This window comes from Brachyhypopomus gauderio, chromosome 6 (genome assembly GCF_052324685.1).
Source record: "Brachyhypopomus gauderio isolate BG-103 chromosome 6, BGAUD_0.2, whole genome shotgun sequence".
NCBI classification, from domain to species: Eukaryota; Metazoa; Chordata; class Actinopteri; order Gymnotiformes; family Hypopomidae; genus Brachyhypopomus; species Brachyhypopomus gauderio.
Genome location: NC_135216.1, coordinates 9,630,332 through 9,652,781, shown reverse-complemented (window position 1 = coordinate 9,652,781; position 22,450 = coordinate 9,630,332). Strand labels below are relative to the sequence as shown.

The following is a 22,450-nucleotide window of genomic DNA, read 5'->3' as shown; positions in this document are numbered from 1 at the left end:
TATGTACTGTAATCATCTTAGAATTTTATTTTTATGAGAAGTTTTAAACTCTTAGTTCAAACAAGGCTCACGACAGACATTTTTAATGGAGAGGTCATTCAACAAGCTGGCGGTAATGGCAGCAGCATTCTCACAGTGCCGTAATCAGGACATTTAGCTTTTCCTGCATCTTGATCTAAAATTAACATGAATTACTGAAAAACATATTCCTTTTGTAAGACTAAGTAGCAGGAAGGCGTGTATGGTGAAGCCAAAGAAAAGTACCAACCTCATTTTGTTCTTCTAGTTCAAGCTCATTTTGCTCATTTTGTTCTTCTTGTTCTTCTAGTTCATGACAGGGCAGTGGTTAGGGAACTGGTCTTGTGACCAGAGGGTTGCAGGTTCGATCCCCAGACCTGAGGCCATGACTGAGGTGCCCCTGAGCAAGGCCCTTAACCCTCAATTGCTCACTTGTATAAAAAAAATGAGATAAAAATGTAAGTCGCTCTGGATAAGGGAGTCTGCCAAATGCCGTAAATGTAGTTCCTGACACGAATCTGGCGTCAATGTTTTATGTTTTTTTTTTTTATGACATAATTATTTTCATGTAAATGGACTATTATAGTATTGGTATATCAATTGTCAAGAAATCAGCAGCTGCATGATACATTTCAGATGGCTTTATTAAGATTCCTACATCAAGCAAATGACCTGTCTCGAGAAGCTGCAGTCAGAACATTGCGCAACTGGTAGCGCCTGAATGCGCATACAGGTAGTGCCCGTTACAGGAGCTCCACAAAAGGAATAGCAAAAAGGTGTTAACACCGTGAAAAGTGAATTTAAAGAAAGGCATGGATAGTATCTGGAAAAGCTTCACGCTAAATCTGCGTTATTGCTGCTATAGCTGAAGCCTACGGTGATCCAAGACTATTCTAGGAAGTCAGTCTGTGGATATGCACCTGTTCATATGCAAATTTCCTTTTGAGCTAACTTTATCTTCGTTTGCGTGCGCCGTATTGAGAGTTGCTTTGAAATCTGGTAGGCTATGCCGGCTAAATGTTTGGTCATGATATAAGAGAGAAATTGAGTTCTGGTCTATGTGAAATTCTTGAGGAAAGATCTCAGTTTGTGCTGAATGAATGTAGTTCCACAACCTGAAACACCGCATCATTCAGAGAGACCGTTATGTAACTTTGTGCAGCTTCGGTGTTTTTGAAGTCATAGCAAATTCATTCCCATTTAGGTTCTATCTTTGTGATTTGCACGGTCCTCAGTTGTGAGGACAGTGATGTGAGAATGGGCAGGCGGCGGCAGTGTGAGACGCAGTAAGTCTCAGTAACAGGGTCTTGAGGTACAATTTTAGTCTAGTCTAGTCTAGTATTTCAATATAACTTGCGGCTGCGTTTGGAAAAAATGTGATAAAAAAAACAGTCAGCACCCAGACGTCAAGTCTTAGTATAATTTCTTGTTTTGTTCAACCGTCTGTTCGAGTCTGACGGTGTGCCGGCGAACTAAAATCTCTCTTTTGCTCCGTTTGCAACCCGCGATGTCTGACGTCAGTAAAGCAGCGCGCGCGTACTGGTCCCCCGCGAGCCCCGGCGCGCGCCTGTGTCTCCGTAGCTGTTGCTGCGAATGCGGGTGATCCAGATGCACGACCGTGCGCAGGAGCCTACAGACGGCTCGGATTCCAGCGCAGGAGAGAGCGACTGCAGAAACACACTCAAATCCGAAGCAAGCTAGGGAAAAAGAAGAAGAAGAAGAAGAAGAAGGGCGAGAGCCGCCCGTATCCACCGCGGGTTGCGTATGCGTCTTGGTATCTTGGAAGTAAAACTGCAACAAAATTCGGAATAAACGGGATGCACGATTGCTGATGCCGATTGCACAGTTCACTCGTGAACTCGTTTGGAATACAGTGTATCAGAATGGATGCGCAGCCTGGAATTATCGGCGCCTTTAGCTCGTGAACTCAAGTCCTGCTTTTCATTTCGGATTGTTTTTACACCTTCAGTTATTGGTTAGGGCTGTCAGATCCTTTCTGTATTTTAAGTCATTTGGCATCTCCTGATATTTTTCTGTGTTTTTTTTTTTTATATTTCTTCGGTTTCCCGAAGACTAGTGGATCGCTGGAAGGATAGATTGTGAAAAGATTATGCGTAACGCTGCTGAAAGGTACTCATTCTTCTAAACTGAGACGTGTCATGGATGGCAAACTTCATTTGTATCTACGAAACAAATCCGGGTATATCGAATAACTACTGCTGACAGAGATCAGGTAATTTTGTTATTTGTTTTGTTCATTCAGTGTACACTGACTTTTTCCAATGTCATCAGCACCGCGTTTTGCAGCCTCTATGAATGTAGGACTTGAAATGCACCAGCCCCGATCATTTTCTGAATTTCCTTCGTTTGCCGTTATCTGAAGTTGGTACTGAGTTTGCAATCATGTGTCATGACAGTCCCGCGGAACAGGGTGCCGTGAACTGAACCCAAAGTGCCGTGGCCATTCAAAACATGTTCACCCCCCCCCAAATAAAATGCACCCTTGGATTATCTCACGTGGACGTGATCCAGGCTTCTTCGCTCTCACTTCGCGTCTCGTCCCCGTTAACTTTGCGCAGTGTGAGGAAACGACGCTGTTATAATGAAACAAGGCTGAGGAGCTATAAACTGAGGCGCCGGTTCAGTAAATCGGAACCACACGCGATGATATCGTAGAAATAGGCTTGATCTGCCGCTCATCGTGGTTCTGGAGGCTGAACGCACCGTCTTGCAATGCTGTTTCATTAAAGGTGACAGAGATTTTCGATTTTTCCGTTCATACTTGTATTCAGATATATTTATCACACGTCGTGCAGTCTGACGTCGGCGCTCCGATTAACCAAGGTGTTCATCATAAATCAGTTATTATTCTGTCTTGCTTTTCGCCCCACAAAATAATGAAGTATTTCAAAACGTAAAACACTTATTCGAAGATAAGACGTCCTTTTTTAACCAATTACGCATACATTACCTGTAGCACATTGCGTATTTACGCAGTTGTCTTTGGAGGTTGTTCTTCACACATGCGGTCGGTGCTGGTTCGGAGTGGCCGAGACCGACACCTCCTCGGTGGTGTTTCAGGTTTCGCCCATCTGTTGAGCCTGAGCTCGGTTCGGTGTCGCCTATTAAAACACGCCGCATAACGGGTGCCGTTCCAAATTGAGTTTCTTACAAAGACCTCGTTATTTCTAAATGGGTTTGAACAACCCTTCGTGTGCATGCTGACCTAATATCCATTTGCGCGAAATGCACCTTCCCTGGCATTTCTCCGTCGTCTTTTTTATTAGTTTTTGGAGGTGTCTGTCCACTCGGATGGCCGAAATGCGGGAGCTGAGCATTACTTCACACGGACATCTAGGGACAATATGCTTGAGGTGCATTTTGAGAATGAGAAATTGCAGCCAAGTTGATTTTCCGCGTTTCCTATATTCCGCCGTGTCGTGATTGGCATATGTGCAGCGCTAACGCGCCGAGTTGATAGAAACAGAAATACCGTCTAATATTCCTCCCTCGAGCTGCGTGGGTTCTGATGAATACGCCACAGCACATGCGCTCAGAGGAAGGCTTCCACTAACGCATCTGTTGCCTCGCGAAGACCTGGAGGTGTATCGCTGGCTATGCGCATGCTGCAAACCCTAGTACGAGCTACCAAGGCCCCTCACCATCTCATGCGTGCAATGGGCCATGTAGCAGTACATATGGACTAGGATCCAGGCAACAGCTTGGCCATCCCTGGTTGAATGGATCTCATCCATGGCCATCCTTTTTTTTTTTTTTTCAAAACCAAAAATCCTGTTTCCTACAGAACATGGAACATTATGTTTTATGGAGGGAAAACATTATATTTTACTGTGTGAAATCAGTGCTGATTTACATTGGTTAATATTGGTTTAATGAATATTGCTCCTCAACAAATGTACTTTAAACCCATGTCTGTGCTTCAGCGTGCTTTAGTGTCAGACTTGAGTTGTGTGCTCCAATCACAACTGTGGCCTGGCTGCAACCTAATAGCAACTAATTTAGCACATGGCATAGCTTGAATCAATGAATCTATTGCTTTGTTATGCTGTGCTATCTGATGTCTCTGGTTAAAAGTACAGATTCTGGGGCTACGAGTCATTTACAACCTTCTCTAGGGTCAATTGCTTGTACCTGCAATGTATTATTCTGCACGGGGTTCTCAAAACTAGAGAGAGAACTTGCTATTAGTCAGGTACACGAAGGTGACCTCAAACTGTGTTCATGTCCCAAAAATCTATAAGGTCGTGAAACTGAGAAGACACTGATTGCCCACGCATAGTGAAAATGAATCAGAAATGGCCTCAGTTTGAGTCCTGCTATAAAAAAAGTACGAAAACAGAAAAGTGCTGACATAAGAGCGTTTGGTTTTTGTAAGTTACCATCCTTTTCGCCTGGGTCCCCTAGCCAGCCATTTGCTGTTATCATCACACCTCTCTGTCCTCTGATATCTGCACTTGTGCACTACCATGCACTGGCTTCAGCAAGAGCCCGCCAGCAAGATTTGCTTTTAGGTAATATTTTTCATTATGTTCAGCCATGAGAAAAAAGTAAAAAAAAAAAAAAACCTTCAGAAATTGTATTGATTATTTGTCCCCAAGTGTCCATTCACTAGTACATCCGAACCCATGAGATGTGTGCGTGGTCCCTAGTTCATCCTCTCCCCGCAGTCTCATGGCTTAACATAATGTCTCATCTTGTGTTTGACGTTTAGCTAAATATTTCACATTTTGACAGCTCTATAATGAGCGTATGCGTTTACACTGTTTACACTGTTTACTTAGCTATTTCAGTAGATGGCACTAGTGAACATTTAGTGTTAGGACACAAGAATTCATACAAAAATGTCTGTCAGGTGTTTTAGTGTCTGCTCTAAAGTCAGGTCAAGGTTTTTCACCTCTTACTCAATTCAGTGAGAAGACTGCATGATGGTCCAGGATCTTCAGCTGCTGTGTTGTACAACCTGTTGCTTTTTCTTATACTGCAGCTCTTGAAGCTAAAGAAATCTAACTGAAAATGATGTTTAAGATGGCACAAGAGACCTCTGGGACCCAAATCTATGAACACAAACATAAAAGTTATTTCAGATATAAATTACCAAGAAAAGCTTTTGCTAGCATAGCCAATTTTATGATTGTGCAGCAACTTCTGGGACTCTATTTATTTATTTATTTAGTGGACACAGTGTAAGCACAGAAATAAGGCATAGACACAGAGCGCATCGTGCCATCAAAGGAAAAGCCATACTCCTTGTGGGGGAAACATTCTTCAGCATTTGAAAGGGAGTGAATGGGAAATTGTGTCTTGAAACAGCTTTAACCTAAAATGTCAACACCAGCCTATTTCCAATAGAAATAGCCATCACTTGTACCATTACCTAACTGAATCACCAGGTAGACTAAGCTAGTCAATATTGTTACATAGCTAGATACTGTATGTAGCTAACATTGGGATCAAAATGCTCAAGTATACAGCTCACTATTAGTCTGCATATTCTTCATATTTTTGCATATTAATATCAATATCCTTGTTCTGTATCAATTTGAATCAAATGTATATCTGAATGAATGGCTGGTAGCTAAATGTTAAAGTGAAACCCCAATTGCAGTGTTATTCTCCACATGCTCTTTCCAGTAGGCTTTATTAAACATGAACAATGAGCTTATGAGTGAGGATAAGCTATTTAGTAATGCCTAAATAGCTTAACTAACTAGCTAAACTAATGGTTTTGGGCAATTGGATACCGTTTTTTTAACAACAGATAGCTAGATAGAGAAATAAATTACTTTTCAACCTGTCTGACTCAAATGGTCTACTGCACACACAGACATGGATCAGGATCTCATCAAGTCCCTGTGGCTAGGGAGCTCTTCTGTCAGCTTCTAGCTTTAAGCCAATAATGATGTCTTTTTGGGTTTGCTTAGCATCTTTGAATCATGTAAAAACTTAAATCAGGGTTTTAGTCTTATTTCTCACAGAACAAATCTTAAAAATGTTTTTTTTTGGCACAATTGCAATTTAGTTTAATACCATACATCACCTCCTACCTTCACTATGGGTGGAAACAAAGGCTGTAAAAGTACTGACACCAAATTGGAAAAAAACAAGTAAGACCTTATAGGTGGGTGGGGGTGGTGGTGGTGGTGGTGGTGTTGGTGGTGGTGGTGGTGGTGGTGGTGGTGGTGGTGTTGGTGGTGGTGGTGGTGGTGGTGGTGTTGGTGGTGGTGGTGGTGGTGTTGGTGGTGTTGGTGGTGGTGGTGGTGGTGGTGGACTACAAAAACAACAAATATATGTTAATTACAGGAAATTTTAACTGGTGAGGTAAGGTAGTTGTATATGTCAGGATGTTATATTACACCTCTAGTTACTAAATGAGGTTGTTCGTCCACATCCATGGATACTCATTTACGCCCATTTTAGTCATTTTTTTCTACATAATGGTGCTGCATTCTACATAATGACATTGATCATAAAATGTGAAAAAATTATAGTTTGAGTGACTAGCCATGAGATTCGAGCATCTAACAGCTAAAATCAGCACAGTTTTGTTAATTTATGCTAATAATTTGGTAAAGACCTTGGAATTTGTATTCTCCGCCCCTGTCAAATCAGAGGGGCTTTCACTTGAAAAGGGACTGAGGCAGTACACAAGGGCAAAATATCCAAATATGTTGCTCTCATCCATAACGCACGTGTGGGCGTGGCAGAAATGCTGTCTGACCGGAGATGAACTAATAAGGTGCCGAATATGTACTAGACAAGTGCGCTTTGGAGAGTTTGAAAAGGCGTCGTGTAAACATCCGCTTAGGCGGATTAAGCAATCTTAGTGTAATTATACTTGGACATCTAAAGTTTATTTTATTGCAAATTATTCTGACATTTTGGATAGGCTATCTTACGTCTACATTTTTTCTATTCAGTGTAACAATGAAGCAATTACTTTACTTTTGACATGGTCATTAAAATCATTGCTTTTGGCACTTTGTGTCAGTTGTATGACATTTTGTGGCATAGACACAAGGTGATATCATGAAGCAACATCCTGGAACTGGATGTTATGATGCAAATGGTGTCATGCAGTAAACTAAAATACTTCATGTCAGAAACATTATCATTTTATCAGTAGGCCTACTATAGATGCTTCCTCTAAATTAGCATGTGGAATGGAATTTTATCCCAATGAGCATGGCAAAGCAGAAGACAGGTTTATCTTTAAGGTCATAAATTGTGAGCTAGTACACGAATGGTAGCATGTAATTGGATTCAGGCTTGGCTGACTCTGCAAGTTTAGCATTTTGTTTTATTACATCTATGTGAATGCCTGTTGCATAGTATCAGATGTGTTGCTGACATTGATATGGGAACATTCATCCTCAAGCAGTGACTGATAATGAAATCTTCAGATCCAGTTTGTATTGCTCCCGAAGTCTGCACGATGCATCGTGCCATTACAGTGAAGACAGAATCCAATGAAATCACATCATATTATCCCACTGTGTGTTCTAGAACTTGCCCTTTTCCAAAAGAATCTTTAGCGTTTGGGATACAAAGCCCACTTGCTTTGTCAGGTTCATAAGGATAAAAACTACAGCACTTGCAGCATACTTGAAATGTCTTGAGGTAGCTTGAAAAAGCCTGTTTGAATTGTGCATCATGTTTGAATTTTCGAACCAAACTGAGTTGTCATGCACCTTAATTTGGACAGAGGAAGACACTCAGAGCATTGTGTTTTATCTATCAATGCTAATTTTAATATTTACATTTCCTCATGTTATTGTCAGCATTTTTCAGTTATCTGATCTCTCCTCAGTATGCATGCTTTGTGGTAGCTTATTAAAAACAAGCTGGACTGAATCCAATGAACATGCCCTTGGGCCCATGCCAACATAGTAAACAATGCTTTGATAAACTGTTTACATCTTCAGAGAATCCACTTATTATAATTAAATATAAGTCAAATACAATGCATTGTAGTTTGAGTTCTCATTGGCTGCTGACAGTAAGAAATGGGGTCTCCCTCACCTTATTCACACAGCACACCATGAACTCATTAGACTCCAAATTTGATGAAGTTCAAATGAAAGCTTTATATTGAAAAAGTTTGATGTATTTTATGTGTATTCTGGTCATATTTAATGTGTTTGTGATAATAATAATAAAAGAGAAAACCTAGCGTGTAGATAACATGCAGCCAAGGACATAGAATGTAAAGGTCAGTGAAACTATTCAGCATGTTTCGTTTTAGCCCTACATGTCTACAATCTCGTGTTCATTCGTTTACTGAGAGGTTATGATGGCTGAAGTTTCAAATCTTCTGTGAGTGCTGTAGACTACCTTTGAAGGTCCCACTAGGATGGTTGAAATAACTTGAATGAATTTAGACCTCATTTGCATTGGAATAACTAAATTACACCATGTTCGGAGTGCTTTAGCCAAATGTCTTTGCATCCCATTGGTGACGGTGTTGGAAAATCCAGAATCTTACTTTACTCTGGGTGTATTTCCCTTCTACATGCTTAAAATAAACATCTGCTAGCCAGCCTACATGTACAAAACCTTCAAAACACTTCACAAATGAGGTAACCTTCGATATTTAAAATAAAGAATGCAGTAATTTAAATGAGTTTCACATTTCCTTATTTAGTATAAGCAAGGCTCACTGGCTAGTAGCAGAGACACCATGGTTATCTTCTTTTAGGCAAGAAGCGTAATGGTTATCATTATCATAGTCCTGGCCTTGCAATCCCAGTCATGTGTCAGCTACCTTCGTGCTGTGAGCGAGCCCGTCTGTACCATGGCCAGAATCCACGGGCCTCGGTGCAGCTTCTGTTAGTAGGATAGTTGCTAAGTAAATGAGCCCCTCTTCTCTTTCCTTCTCTGCAGTGGGCTGCATAATGCACGGAGCCCCACACAAGCAGGAACAGGGCACGGTGTTCATTAGGCATTGCAGAAAATCTGATTATTACAGGATTCCTGCGCATGCCGAGCCCAAGGCAGAACACAAATGAAGATGTATGTGAACACTAGTTAAGAAATAAACATAGTTGAATTAGTGTCTTTACTGCTGCTTACAACAAGGTGAAATGAACTTGGAAGAAAATGTCCTATTCCATATTCTGCCAGTGTCTGTAGTCTTTTGTGATGGTTTTTTATTCATCAGTTTTGTGTGTTTAAACTATCCCACACAGGTTGGTTACATGTGATCCTCCCCCCTCCCCAGCCCCCCTGCCAGTCTGTCTTTGTGGAAAGTTTTATAATCTTCTCTCAGTGTGCCTTGGCTACTGAGCATGAACAAAGGTTCAGAGACTGCAATGTTGTCGATCGATCCCCCCCCCCCCCCCCCCCCCCCCCTTTATTATTCGCCCCTCCCAGTTTTCTCCGCCACGCATGTGCTGATGATCGGCTCATCTCAGTAGGGAAACGAGGTTGATGCATCAGGTGGAGGAAGGGCATTTCCGCAGAGGTTCAAGTAGGCAGCAGCAGGTCTGCACAGCCCACGGTGGCCAGACCCGCCCACGGCTTTACAGCGCTCACGCCCGGTCTGATCCCGTCCTGGCAGTGGCCATAAAGTGGAATCCGGGACCCGATTAAAAGTGATTAGGCATGGAATTCTTGCTCTGAAGATTGGCTGCACCCACAGAGAGACTGTGCCTGAAGACTACAGCCTCAAGGACACGCCACAGATAGCTGCTTTTTTGATTTTGTATTTAAAACCGTAATTATATCCGGACAGCTTCTTGATGTGTTTTCAATATGTCAGGCGTTTTTTTTTTGGCTCTCTTTTCAAGGCTTGATCCAACAACGAAATGTATTAGCAGCAAGGGCGGATGGTAATTATCAATGATCATGCAATATAGCGACACAAGTTAGCATTAGGAAGGCCCCTTGCTGTGCCGCTAGAAACGACACATGGTGAATCAATAACAGACAGCATTGTTCTCGATTCTTCCTAAGAGCCAAAAATGTTTCATTTAGTGCATGCAGTGAGGATGTAAAGGACACGTTCCTCTCGGCTCCACCCCCAAGTGGAACCCCGCCTTCACAGCGCCCCCTAGTGTTCCACCAATTAATTTGCCCATCTGCAGAAATTTGTTAATGGGCAAGCACATGGCTTTGGACTGGGTACCCGCGGATGCACCATGGCCCTGTTGTGTTTGCACGTCCACACCTTGGAGATCCAGACAGTGTTTCATCAATACGAGAGCCCTGTGAAAAGGATTATATATAGAGGATGTTTTTTTTTTTTATTATGTGTTGCCAGGAAGTGTGTAATTAATGTGTGCTGAGTTTCTGAAAGGGACCTGCTTCACTAGGTAGTATTTCTGATGCTCTGTCATATTTATATATTTCCTCCTCAAATGGACTGAGTAAATTTTGCTTACTGAGTTTTTCCTCTCTTTTTTTGTCTTTTCCTTTGTGTTTTGAATTAGTGCTTCTGCTTCTGTAGCTCCGCTGCTTTGGTGTCATTGTGTTGCCAAAGCACGACACCTTTTGGTTCTGATTAGGAGAGCAGTGCTGCCTAAGCCTTTTAAAGCTACTGAAGCAAAGTGTCACCTTGGAATGAACTCATGTGTCAGGCCTTTGGATTTCTGCTGTGATTATGTGAGGCAAGGAGGCTGGGTTACTATCATTCACAGAGCCAGAACTGTTGGACTGTCATCCACAAACTCTTGGCTCATATTGCCATAAAAAGAACAGCCCATTCTGCTCCTGTCACTGGCCCTTAGCCACCAGTCAAGGAACACCCGAACTCACCCTAACTCATGCGTCCCTGCTGGCCACTGGCCATGAATATTAATGGCTTAAGTCAGATTTTCGTGCATTGTATGTGAGCTGTTGTTTTGCTGGGTGACGGTCTGTCAGAATACTTGAACATTGCATTATTCTAGTTCAAATCTACAGTAAGCTAGTCTTCTTTCTGATGTCAGTTAGCTCTGCCAGTTTGAACTTTTACTTTTTTTTTCTCATTTAGAGGAATAAGAAAGCAGACCAAATATAGATATGCATTCATATATGTATTTTTTAAGACATCTTTCAGACTCTGAAGATACCCCTCATCAGTGCCACATCTCGGAATGATGGTGTATCTTAGGGAATAGGCTGGCAGCAGTGAGCCGGCATCTTCTCTGCTCTGTCTAGAGGTCTTCAAGCAGCCTCCTGTTAGCCGTCTCGGCGGCTCAGATTTACGGACAGGGCCTCCTCCGGTTCCTCCCGTTGGAAGAGCTCGTGTTTGTGTCTTAAATGGTGCCGCGTTTGTGAGATGGTGCTCCTGCGGGAGAGGTGGATGTTCCCCACGTTTTCTCTTGTAGGTTTCTCACGTGCTCTCACGTGCTGTCTCACAGACCTCATCTTCCCAATTAGGATAATCAGACCCAATTGTTATATTGTAGTTTCAGCTGTTTGTTTGAATACATTGTGCAAAACAATATTAAAATAATAATAATTGCAGAAAATTGATGTATTGTTAACCTCTGAAAGTACATGTGTTCATGACACCCACAAGTACTGCTGTCCTATCTTACCGTCCTTTGATATGTGGCCCGTGTTAACATAAGAGCTATCAGTATTGTTTGAGATTTGTTTTGATTAAGTGTGCCAAACGTACTGTCTTAATTTTCATTTAATGATTGTGTTCATTCTTTGAAAGCCAAACCTGCTCATGTTAAAAGTGCTGCCATTAAGTGCCATTAGTACAGGGCTGGCTCTTAAGTGATAAGTGAAAGTCATTGTACTTGTTGCTAACACAAAGACTGTATTATAACAACAGTTTGTCCTTTCAGCCATCTACAACGGTTTCACGCTGAAAGCAACCATAGCAAAGTTTATATATACTTTGCATAAAATTAGAATATTACCTCTTTGATAGCATGTATCAGAGTGAAAAGTTATGCAATTTTAAATGTTAACTTTGACAGCCCTATGATACAGTGCTGACACAGTGACTTTTTAAATCTACAATGTGCTGGCTGGTGTCTGGAAATTAATATATATGTATATATATATTTTTTCTTTTCCTTTTTTTTAATTATAGAAAATAAAGTAACGTTTTACACTGGGGGCACATGTGACTCCAGACCTGCTGTCTGTGTGCAGTCTCCAGCTCATCAGTGTATTAACTAATTATGGCCTGCAGTGTGAGACTACCCAATGACAAACCATTACAGTGAAGTGGAGTATCCAACGCAAACAAGAGTGATGTCTCACTCGCCGGGCCTTCATGTGAATGATCAATGGGGCGTCTTGACAACTGGAGAATAACCGTTGGAGAGCGTGTGAGAGGCGAGCACAATTAACTTTCAAGTCCAGTAGAGAAATTCCAAGTCTCCTCTGAGATTTGTGGAGCGCTTCCCCCTGGCTTTCCATTGCTCTAATCTGTATTCCATTCAACTGAGCAAAGTCCTGTGACTGAGCGGCTGTTTATGCAGTGGGATACAGCCTTGGCACTATGATGTGGGTTCACCCAGGGCTATGACAAGACAAATTAGTTTAATAATATCAGTGGTGGCAGTGCCTCAGTATTCTTTTCTCCTCTTTAAAGCTGAGTCACTTTTAATACACACTTTAGAATCGTTATTCACAAGTTAGTCTGCTCAGAGCTCCCGCCTCACCAAAGCGCCTAGTCGCATCGAAACGTGTGACTGTTTCATGGTGGTGTGGGTTCTTTGGAAGGAGTTTTAATCGTTATACATTCAGGAAACAATACCTTATTGAGTAAATGATTTAAGTAATGTTAAATCCAAAATGGAACTTTACAGTATGTTGGCATATGCCAACAGAACTGAATTTAATTGGTAGGTAAAGCGTCATTCATTTTTTCCTGATTCTAATATTGGTTCTTTCATCGAGTTACAAGTTTTTTACTTGCTAATAAGTCAGCTGGTGGGACCGATATGTGGAAGACTTGATTCCAGTTTATTTGTATGATGTAGATAACATTGACAGCTATTTCTCACTAACATCATACCACCATTGCTGCTGCCATCTATTAATCTGAGTTCACGCAGTCTTATATGGCAGTGACTGTTAAATTGTAAACAGTAAAGACCCCTTTGCTGCCTCATGTTCTCTCTAGCCTGTGTTTCTCATCATTATGGCCTATGGTCTCATTTTGACTCTCAGACCTAGCTGTTAGGTTTGAGTTGTGTGTGATATCAACAGTCAGTTTCACTAATCACAGTATTTCCAGGGGTCAAATTTAGTCCAGTCGAGATTTATTGTCCAATCAAGATTTATTGTCCCCTGCATCTGATGAGTTTTGAAGCAGTATACACGATTGCTCCTCCCAACTGCTGCAAATGGTATGTATTTATATTGTTATGCTTGTCTTCTATAAATATGCATCTCACTTGCAAAATGTCATAAAAGGAACCCCTATTTTTTCCACAAGATAGGTTACTGAATGTGATATAAAGATTTATTGAACGGATTCAACAATCCGGTGGTGCAGGAATGTAACTGATCCGTTCTTGATTCTTCTTATGCCAAGTGCGTTGTAGAAGAGAACCTATGATCTGCCTGTATCTCTTTAATGCCTCTCAGTGACACTGCAGTTTGGTAACCAGGCACATTCTTTGCATCTCGTAGCATCTGTTGCGTAAAAATGAGGAACTGTTTGATTTGTCTGACACTGATCTGCAGTTGCATATCTACCCCAAGGCACAAAAATAAGAAGGCACAGTGAGAAGTGTATTCTGAGCCGGAATGGCTTCTGGACATGCCCTGCATTAAATGATTCGGTTCTTAATTGCGAGCTGTGTGTGTGTTATTTGAATCTTGACTTTAATGCCAGTTGATATGATGTCGTGAGGAATACACTTTTTTTTCTGGAAGTGCTTGCCTGTGGCAGTCAACTCAATGATTAGTTCTCTTTGTGGTGTAAAAAGCTCTGTGAGCTTAAGTCAAATCAATTCGCGACCACGTGATTCAGCACTGGTGCCTGTCAAGATGGCCATGCTGTTCCCCTTTATTACATTTAGTTGGTTTAATGGGATTTGAAGACTATTTTCCACAGAAAAGGGATTTCTGTCTGGATTTACATGGAAAGTGTTAGAGTATGGGTACCCCTCCCTTGGCTTATGGCCATTATTGATGGTAATGCTATTAGGGAGTCAGGGAGTGTTAGCTATGCAACATCTGGGACATACAGTGTGATACCTCTGAGTGCCAAAGATTGGCCTGGATCCTGAAGCTCCTCACACCTGCCTCTCACACGGGAGTCTCCACAGTGCGCCGAGCACGTGAGGTCTGTTTACGTGCATGCGGTGCTGCATAAAACACGTCGGATCCGTCATCCCAGAGCATGTTGGACTGACCTTGCCCCCCCCCCCCCCCTTCCCTCCCATTACCTGTCAGTGACACCCCGCACTATCCATAAAGAATAGCAACCACTTAAAAGCCCATTACAGAAATACCCAGGAATTTAGAAGGACCCGTAAGGTCTGTAGTGCACTAGCTCTTCTGCTAGGGTTATTGGCAATGGGAGATAAACATCTAAAGGAGAGGTCCAATCGCCTGACGTTGTGTACAAGTCCTTACATTTTCCATTGACTGCTAATATTACTTGGAGTTCCTGACTCATAGTAATCAATTAACCCCTCAGATGTCTGCTCTTTCTGTGGCAGTAGATTGTGCACCAGGGAACTCAAAATGATCTGTCCAAAGTAGCAGAGATTACACTGAAGTGGGTATTAACACATGCTCAGTACTCAGCTATGGCTTCTGATAGCTTGTTTAAACTGCTATTTCTGTAAGAGCAGACAGCATTTATGAAAGGTGCTGATTCCCCCTGTAAGGACATGTTTGATGTGGGAGATTACAGCTTAAGTGTGCATACATACACTCACCACTCATTGTATTAAACATATTAAAACACAGTTAAGACTTGTGAGCCCCAACCTCAACATTACCAAAGCTGTAGTCCTAAAGCTGCTGTTTATGCACACACGCAAACACACACACACACACACACACACACACACATATATATAGGTCCTTCATAAATTGTGCACAGAGGCCCTTCATTAGCTGCAAGCAGAGTGCTTCTCCATCAAACACTTTGCTTGTGCGACTGATGAAGGACCTCTGTCCAAAACATCCATTTCTCTGAAAAAACTTGTGTGTATACTTATGTGTGAATGTGTATGTATGTATGTATTTATGTATATGTATACACACACACACACACACACACACACACAATATGGCTGGCTGATAGCAAAAAGAGGTGATGAGAACTGAAGACTTTAAATACACAGGGCTATACCACATCTGGAGGACAGCTAAAAATTACATTAACCTGGGAGTTTTTTCCAGCACAAATATGCCATAAGTCAGAGAGGAGAATGAGAGCAACATCTAAATACATCAGTGAGGTTAGGCAAGTTGATAAGATCCAGCTGCATGGGAGTGATAACATCAAAGCCATAAACACACATGCCATAAGCCATAATCAAATACGTCTTGCCACCAAGCAGACTAAGCAAAGAAGTTGCTGATATCAAGGCCAGAAATCATCCATAATCCAACATTCGAATGCTACACACCTACTGGAAGACAGAACTTACAAAGTGTACAATTCACTGTCTGTGTTGAGACATGAACCATCTGTGAATACATCCAACCAGTGGCCCCAAAGGATGAGCTGATGGGAGAGCGCCTCCAACAGGTAGGAGTCATGGATACAGTGGAACAGAAGAGATGTCAGGCAGGTCCATTTTTCATGGAACATACTTCCAACAGATAGCAGAGGTGAACATCCTAGCAGTAGCTGGATAATGTCGAACTGATGGATTCTACATATGCATTAATCCTGGCAGCACAATAAACACTAAACACCAGGTCAATCAGTAGACTTGTATCATACCAGACAGGATGCAACCTGTCCTAAGAGGCCCTTTAGAGTCCTGAGCACCAACACCTAACACGTATTCAAGTAATACAAATGCAAAACAGCCGTGGTAATAGAAGTGACGGTCCTTAGTGACATAAAAATTATCCAAAATTTTACATACCTTAGAAAAACTGGATGAAAGCAACAGGTAGAAAGAGGAAATAGATATAGAATATGGAGGGTCAACATCAAAGTTACCCCAGTAGTAATATGGATACTTGCAGCTTTGACCCCTAAGCTGGAGAAGAAGCTCCAACAGATCCCAGGATTAGCGTTGATCTCAGTTCAGAAAAGAGCAATCCTAGCAACAGCAAAACTGCCTTGCCACACCTGCAAACTCCAAGGTCTGTGGTAAATGTAAGAGAAAACATGACCACCTACCAGAAAGGTCGAGATAGAGATAAAGGTTTAGATAAAGATACAGATAATTTTGTTAAAAAAGTATTATTTTTTTATTACTTAGCTGACCACTGGTTATAACCAGAGGTTGGCTTGGTATTTAATTTTCTTGCTAGTTGGTCTGTAATGGCATCGTTTAATTCCAATACCTGATATATTCAAACATGCTGGTATTCGTATTAATATCTCTGTAATCATGCTAGACCACACACTGTTTTGGTTATTTTCATCTCTTCACACCCACCTCATCAGAGACACCACTTAGTGATTATATTTCTGTCTTTCAGACTGATTATGTGTTTATGCCCTTGCAAAGACCGTTTATCCCATGCACTGAATTAGTGGGAAAAAAAATGTAGAAAATATGCTGTTTTGAAAAGACAAACAGGGCCTGTCAATAATGATGCGTACCTTGCATTATTCATATGAGACCTCAACCAAAGATATCAATTTGCAATCAATATGCAATAAAAACTCATTAAAACATTATATGTCCTGCTGTGGAAATTAGTTCCAGAAGACAAATTTGTGATAAGTCAAGACGGATATCATTCTGACTCAGCCATGCAGAAAAAAAAGTTATTTAAGCCTGGAAATTGGAAACACACTTGAGAGAAATGACAGACTTACAGAGAGAGAGAGACAGAGAGAGAGAGAGAGAGAGAGAGAAAGTAAAAGCACAATTTGTGTTTTTCTGTCCTATATGCAGTGTAACAGGGCTTATTTACAATTTCTGATACGGTAAACGGGTGTTCACTCCACAGATAGTCTGTTCAGTTTTAATACCTCTTTTAGTTCTGCATGAATGCATGTAGCATCTGGAAATAGGGCGATGCATCTGGCAATTTTAGTCAAAGGACTGCTAGAATCCTAGAGTAAGTAAACTAGACATAGAGGAATTATCAGTGCAATTAAAGCCATATGCTATTGGTAGATGGGAATCTGTGCTAACAGATATGCAAAGTTGCTAGTGTTGGTTACTGGTGCCTAAACATCAATGATGGTGAATATGCCATACTTGCTAGCGTCAACTACATGGAGTAACGGAGATGGAAACAGTAAGAATCAGAACAAAATATCTATAATGCAGTTTGTTCTTGAAATCCCTCCACTGTCCTGGGAAAAGGCATCCCACAGGAAGATATCTCTGTAAGATAGTGCAGTTCTACATGAAATGGATTTCCTCCATAATTTCGTTGCCACCCCTGCTAAGTTTCCCTCTCTGTTACCCGGTCAGATGTTTTGTTCCATGATATGTATTTCTTATGCATATGAGTGTTAGAATCCCAGTGCGTATTGATTGTGTCTTTTTTTTCTGTTTTCATAATGAAGCCAACTGTTTATCATTTCAGAGGCTGATGAAATTGATTGGAGACAGTGGCAAGAGTCTGATTTTCAAAGCGTCCATCAGTTTGGGGGATATACATATTGGTGTTTGACAGGTTTATGTCTTATAGTAGCTCCATTCATCAGAAGGAATAAAAATGAGATGAAAACGTTAGAAAAAGCAGCATTAGAAAAGAAGATGATGGAGTTCAGTGGACTGACTCCTGTCCTCTCGTGACCAAGCCAACAAGTAGAATCGATTAATAAGGTTTCTTTAACGTAATCATATCATAGACGTCTCTTTTTTTGTGCACAAAGTGATATGTTTAGTATATGTTACAAGTCGATGCAATATTTAGTGTGAGTGGTAATGTTTATGATGTGTGGCTAATGTCGAGTTAGTATTTGATTAACTGTGAATATTTGATTAAGTGGATATATACCAGGCGATACCAGGTAGCGCGTCATTCCCTCTGAGCCATTTCCAATGCAGTATGGTGTTTATCCTTCTTTTATCCTTATTCTTTTTGGCCATTTCCTATCTCAGGCTAATGCCATTTATCTTCAGTTATAAGTTTTGATTTTCATCAATATATTTAAGGGTAAAGGGTTCAGAACTGCCCTGCTGTAATTCACTGGCATTTGTACCAGCTGGATAGCTGGTGTCAAGCTGTCAATTAATCGATTAGCGATGTCCTTCCTGCTCACAGGACCAGAGTGTGGTGCGTTTGGTATAGATACCCCATATTCTCTAGTAGGCCTTTGATTTCCTGTGTGGATAAGGTGGCGAGGGAGATTGATGAATGGAGGAAATTGGTTGGCAGGTGATTCCTTTCGCAGCTCCATTCATCTGTGGCTGCTGTTTTCTGAAGCTGCCAGTCAAGTGACAGGGCTTTGTTCTGGTTAAAAAGGAGCGCTCCAGTGAGAGAATGGGGCTGGGATTAGTTGTCGTCAACAATAATAGCTGTGGCACGGGTCCAGCGCTTTGCCCGAACAAATGAGTGGCTCTTTTGAACATGCGTTCAATTCTTTAAATTGATTCCATTTCAAATGTATGCGCTCGTAGATTGATATGTGAATACCTCTGCTGTCCCACCCTCTGAAACATTTTATTTTTTTGTCACAGAACCTTTTGAATGTCTGCAATTATTCCTTTTAATACAGCAACATAATGCTCTTTGTCGACAGTAATTTTTGAATATTGACAAATTAATTTGAAGGCTAATCTGCTTCGGATATTATTGCTGTCTGTGCTGGTTTGATTTATTTGAGTATAAAACACTATTCGGGAAACGAAATCATTTCATTTGCATCATAAAATAATTTCGTATGTCATCAGATGTCACTTGCAATGTTTCATCAGCTAACCGCAATATCCGCAGTAATGTGAGCACGTCTTTTGGTTGAAAGGCCTCTGATTATAGATGTGTTTTGCTGATGTTCACTGATCCATATCGGCCATTTTGTGCAGTGATTTGGAGAATGTGGGAGCATCACGGGAGCACTGGGTTTAGGCAGAGTACTAGAAAATGGTGCCCGTGCCACCTTGCGCCTGGGGGATGCCCATCTGGAAGAGACCACTGCGTCTCTGAAGATCTTAAGGGGCAACGTGGCGGTAAGGGGAGGAGGGAGTGAACCAGAGAGCCATCCAACACATTTTGCAACATCAAGGGCACAAACTCTGGCACAGCTGTCACATGTAAATTGGTGCAGCACTCAACATTCGAAATGTCGACATGTCAGTCGTGCATCAAAACTTTATCCATGAGGGCTGGGATGGCAGATGGATCTCATGGGTGGTCCTTATCAGCGATCCCAGATCCCTGTTGGGATGGCGACGTAATGTTATCGGTGACCCAGAAAGCCCGGACCTACTCACGGACGGAGGTCTGCGCCGTGAGGGTCTCCGCCCTGCCTTGGACAGAGCTGTGGTCTATGGTGCCTTTGCGGAGAGTGGCGCCCGGCCCAGATGGCTTCAGCAAGGCGGGGTGGCCTGGAGCTGGGGCCTTTCAACTGCATTATCAGCTCCGCACACAGAAAGTCTCGGCGGCAGCTGCCACGCTGGTCCCAGGCAGGGGTTGAGCCCTGGCTCACCCCACACTGACGCGGAAGGATAGTGTCATCCTCTGTAGCCATTATGTTCCAGCTGCTTTGTGTGTGAAGGAGGTCAAGCTTCCTCGGGGGAGAGCGGCGATGTAGCGGACGAGTGCGGCACGTCGCACGGAGAGAGAGAGAGAGAAAGAGAGAGAGAGAGAGAGAGAGAGACACCCAGCACACACAGACCAGAAGTGCTTTCGACTTGCAGCGGCTTGGGCCAGAGGCCCAGCAGAATATAAACAGTAAAACCCTGGCGGTCTCTGGGCATACGCTCCATTCCAATTCACTAAAAGCCTGTTCCTACCTCTCCGCCATCTGTTCATTTGGTGCGACGAGAGAAAAGGAAGTGCGGGAGCTACAATAAGTCGGGTGAACGGTCGTGGAGGTATACGCGGCGCTTGGCAGGGCTTTTAATCTGTAATTTCTCTGATTGCCGTAACATCTCTGCTGTGACATTGCCGTTTGCATTCGATTGGGCAGTCGGCGCAGCCCCTAATAATTGAAGAGCAGCTTCCTGCTTAATGCGGCTAGCCAGTGTAGCCTCGCTCACTGGCAGTTGGGTAAACCTTGGCACGGCAGCTGTGTGGGCTTCTGCCTGCAGGTTGTCATGGAGACCCAGCAGATACTGCGCAGACAAGTAGTCGAGCAGTTGCGTTAGACTCGGAGAACACCTGCTAAGACCTTGGTCCAGTCTCCTTAGGGTAAAGCTCATGCTGAATGTTCTACGGCGGTTTTAATGACTCGCCGTTAATGAACATCCACGCTATTAATATCGGCTTCTGTTTTGCACGGTGTTGTGCTTTTCAGCGTCTAAAATCAGCTACTGTTCTCTCTGCTCGCGTGCAGTTCCACGATTAGCCGACTCTTACATTTACACAACAACTCTGAAACCGAACGTGAACATAACGTCTCCTCTGTTGTGCATTCCTCACTCTTTTGGACACTTTACCCCCCTTACACACACACACACACACACACATGCACACACAAACGCTTACATGCGTGCGGGTGCACACACTTCTGGCGAGAGGCTGATGCGAAGTCTTTACTCCTCGGTGGTGTCTTCACTTCCCAGCCCTGTATGATGCGGGGCTGCATTGATCGTGCAGCTGAGGGAGAGAGCTGTGCTCCTAAACACCACATTCCTATGCAGGGACAGTCGTCTCCCAGCTTGGTGCTCCACCAGCTCCTCTCCGCTCTCCTCCTCCATTTAGGACCTTTTCTTCGCTTTCTTTCACACAGCAGCGCCATGCGAGTCTTGTCCTCCCGTTGTCTGTATTATTATTATTATTATTATTATTTTATGAAATTGTTATATTGTTATTTTCAGAACAAAAAAGCCAGTGTTTCTAAAGTGCTAATCTCACACAGGCGTGTAAATACAGATTCATTCTGCCTTTTGGGTTTAGTGTGGCGTGGTTAGCTTAAAAATTGCAGCTTTGAATGTTTTGGTTAAGATATACGGTGCTCACGTCAAAAGAAGCGCAGCAGCAGGCCGTTTCGAAGCATTATTATAAAGTGACGCAGTCGTAGGCCCGATGGTTTGGCGTCTGACATGTCCCTGCAGGGAAACCACAGCAGGGCTCACCACCGTCGACGGGAGAGGAGAGGGCACCGAGGGCTTCGTGCTTGGGCGTGCGCGCTGTCACCCTTATTGGGTGCGACCGGCGAGGCCGCTGTGAGCGTGATGCGGGAGAACACAGCTGGCGAACTCGATTGAAAGTGGGAATGTATGAAGGTGAAAGGAGGAACCTTTGGTCGCCATTCGGTGGGGAGTGGGAAAGAGATTGGAGCAGCACTGACAGCTTGTAGTTCTCTTCAGAGAAACGGACCTCACCTGGCGGGGTCAGAGCGAGTTTATTCAGTATTTTATTTAGCCCCCAATAGCTCAGTTCTGAAACGACGTACATACAGCAAGATATGTATGTCCCACATCCTTAATCCCCCATGGATAGATACAAATACATAATGTATGATTAGGTAGCGCCGTATTGAAAAGGGGTGAACTGAACGTGTTTCGATTTGTTTGATTCCCCTTGAGACCTTCTTTAGCCCTTTATTTTTAAAAGAAAGAAAGAAAAAGAATGCATTATTGCCATGTGAAACTTGGATTGGTCTTTTTATCCTTCATGGTTTTCAACTTGTTTTGAGAATCCCGCATTATGTGGGAACTTGGTGAAGATCATACAGAATGTATGAGATCTATGGAATTAGGGTTGGGGTTAGGTTATGATTTATATGACTATAAAAGATGCATGGGATGTATGCGATCTGGGTCTTATGGGATGTAGGATACATAAGATGTATAAGATGTTTAAGATTTATGGAATGTATAGGATATGGGATATATGGAATATTTTTCACCCAACCTCCTCCATTTCTTTACTTCTCATCTTTTGTTCTTATCATCTTTTGTTCTTCCCCCCCAACAACATCACACCCCACCCCACCACAATAGCTTGACTTAAGTCACAGCACAGTAGATGATGATTGTGTTAATGATATCAGGACAACAGAGGACAGAATGTCTTGATCTTCAAAAGAGGAGACATTCAGAGAATAAGACGTAGGTGGGAATACCTCCCACCTACGTTTCACCATAAGAGGATGCACCTCCCAAACAGAGATTGATACGAGATTGCCTTGGAATTCATTAATCAAAGCAAGAGAAAAAGCCTATTTTATTTCGCTTTATGCCATGTC

General features: G+C 42.4%; 1 protein-coding gene across 18 annotated transcripts in view; it reads left to right on the top strand.

The window, feature by feature from the left end:
- Positions 1-1,585: 1,585 nt before the first annotated feature.
- The window catches only part of adgrb2 (adhesion G protein-coupled receptor B2), a 189,080-nt gene continuing 168,215 nt past the window's right edge, over positions 1,586-22,450 (top strand). For 14 of the 18 annotated variants that reach the window (XM_077008547.1, XM_077008546.1, XM_077008534.1 and 11 more), the window contains exon 1: positions 1,587-2,251. The gene's annotated coding sequence lies outside the window, so the exon portion shown is untranslated. Of the gene's footprint in view, positions 2,252-22,450 lie in introns of all 18 variants that reach the window. The other 4 variants (XR_013131778.1, XM_077008539.1, XM_077008541.1 and 1 more) reach the window with 2 other exon arrangements.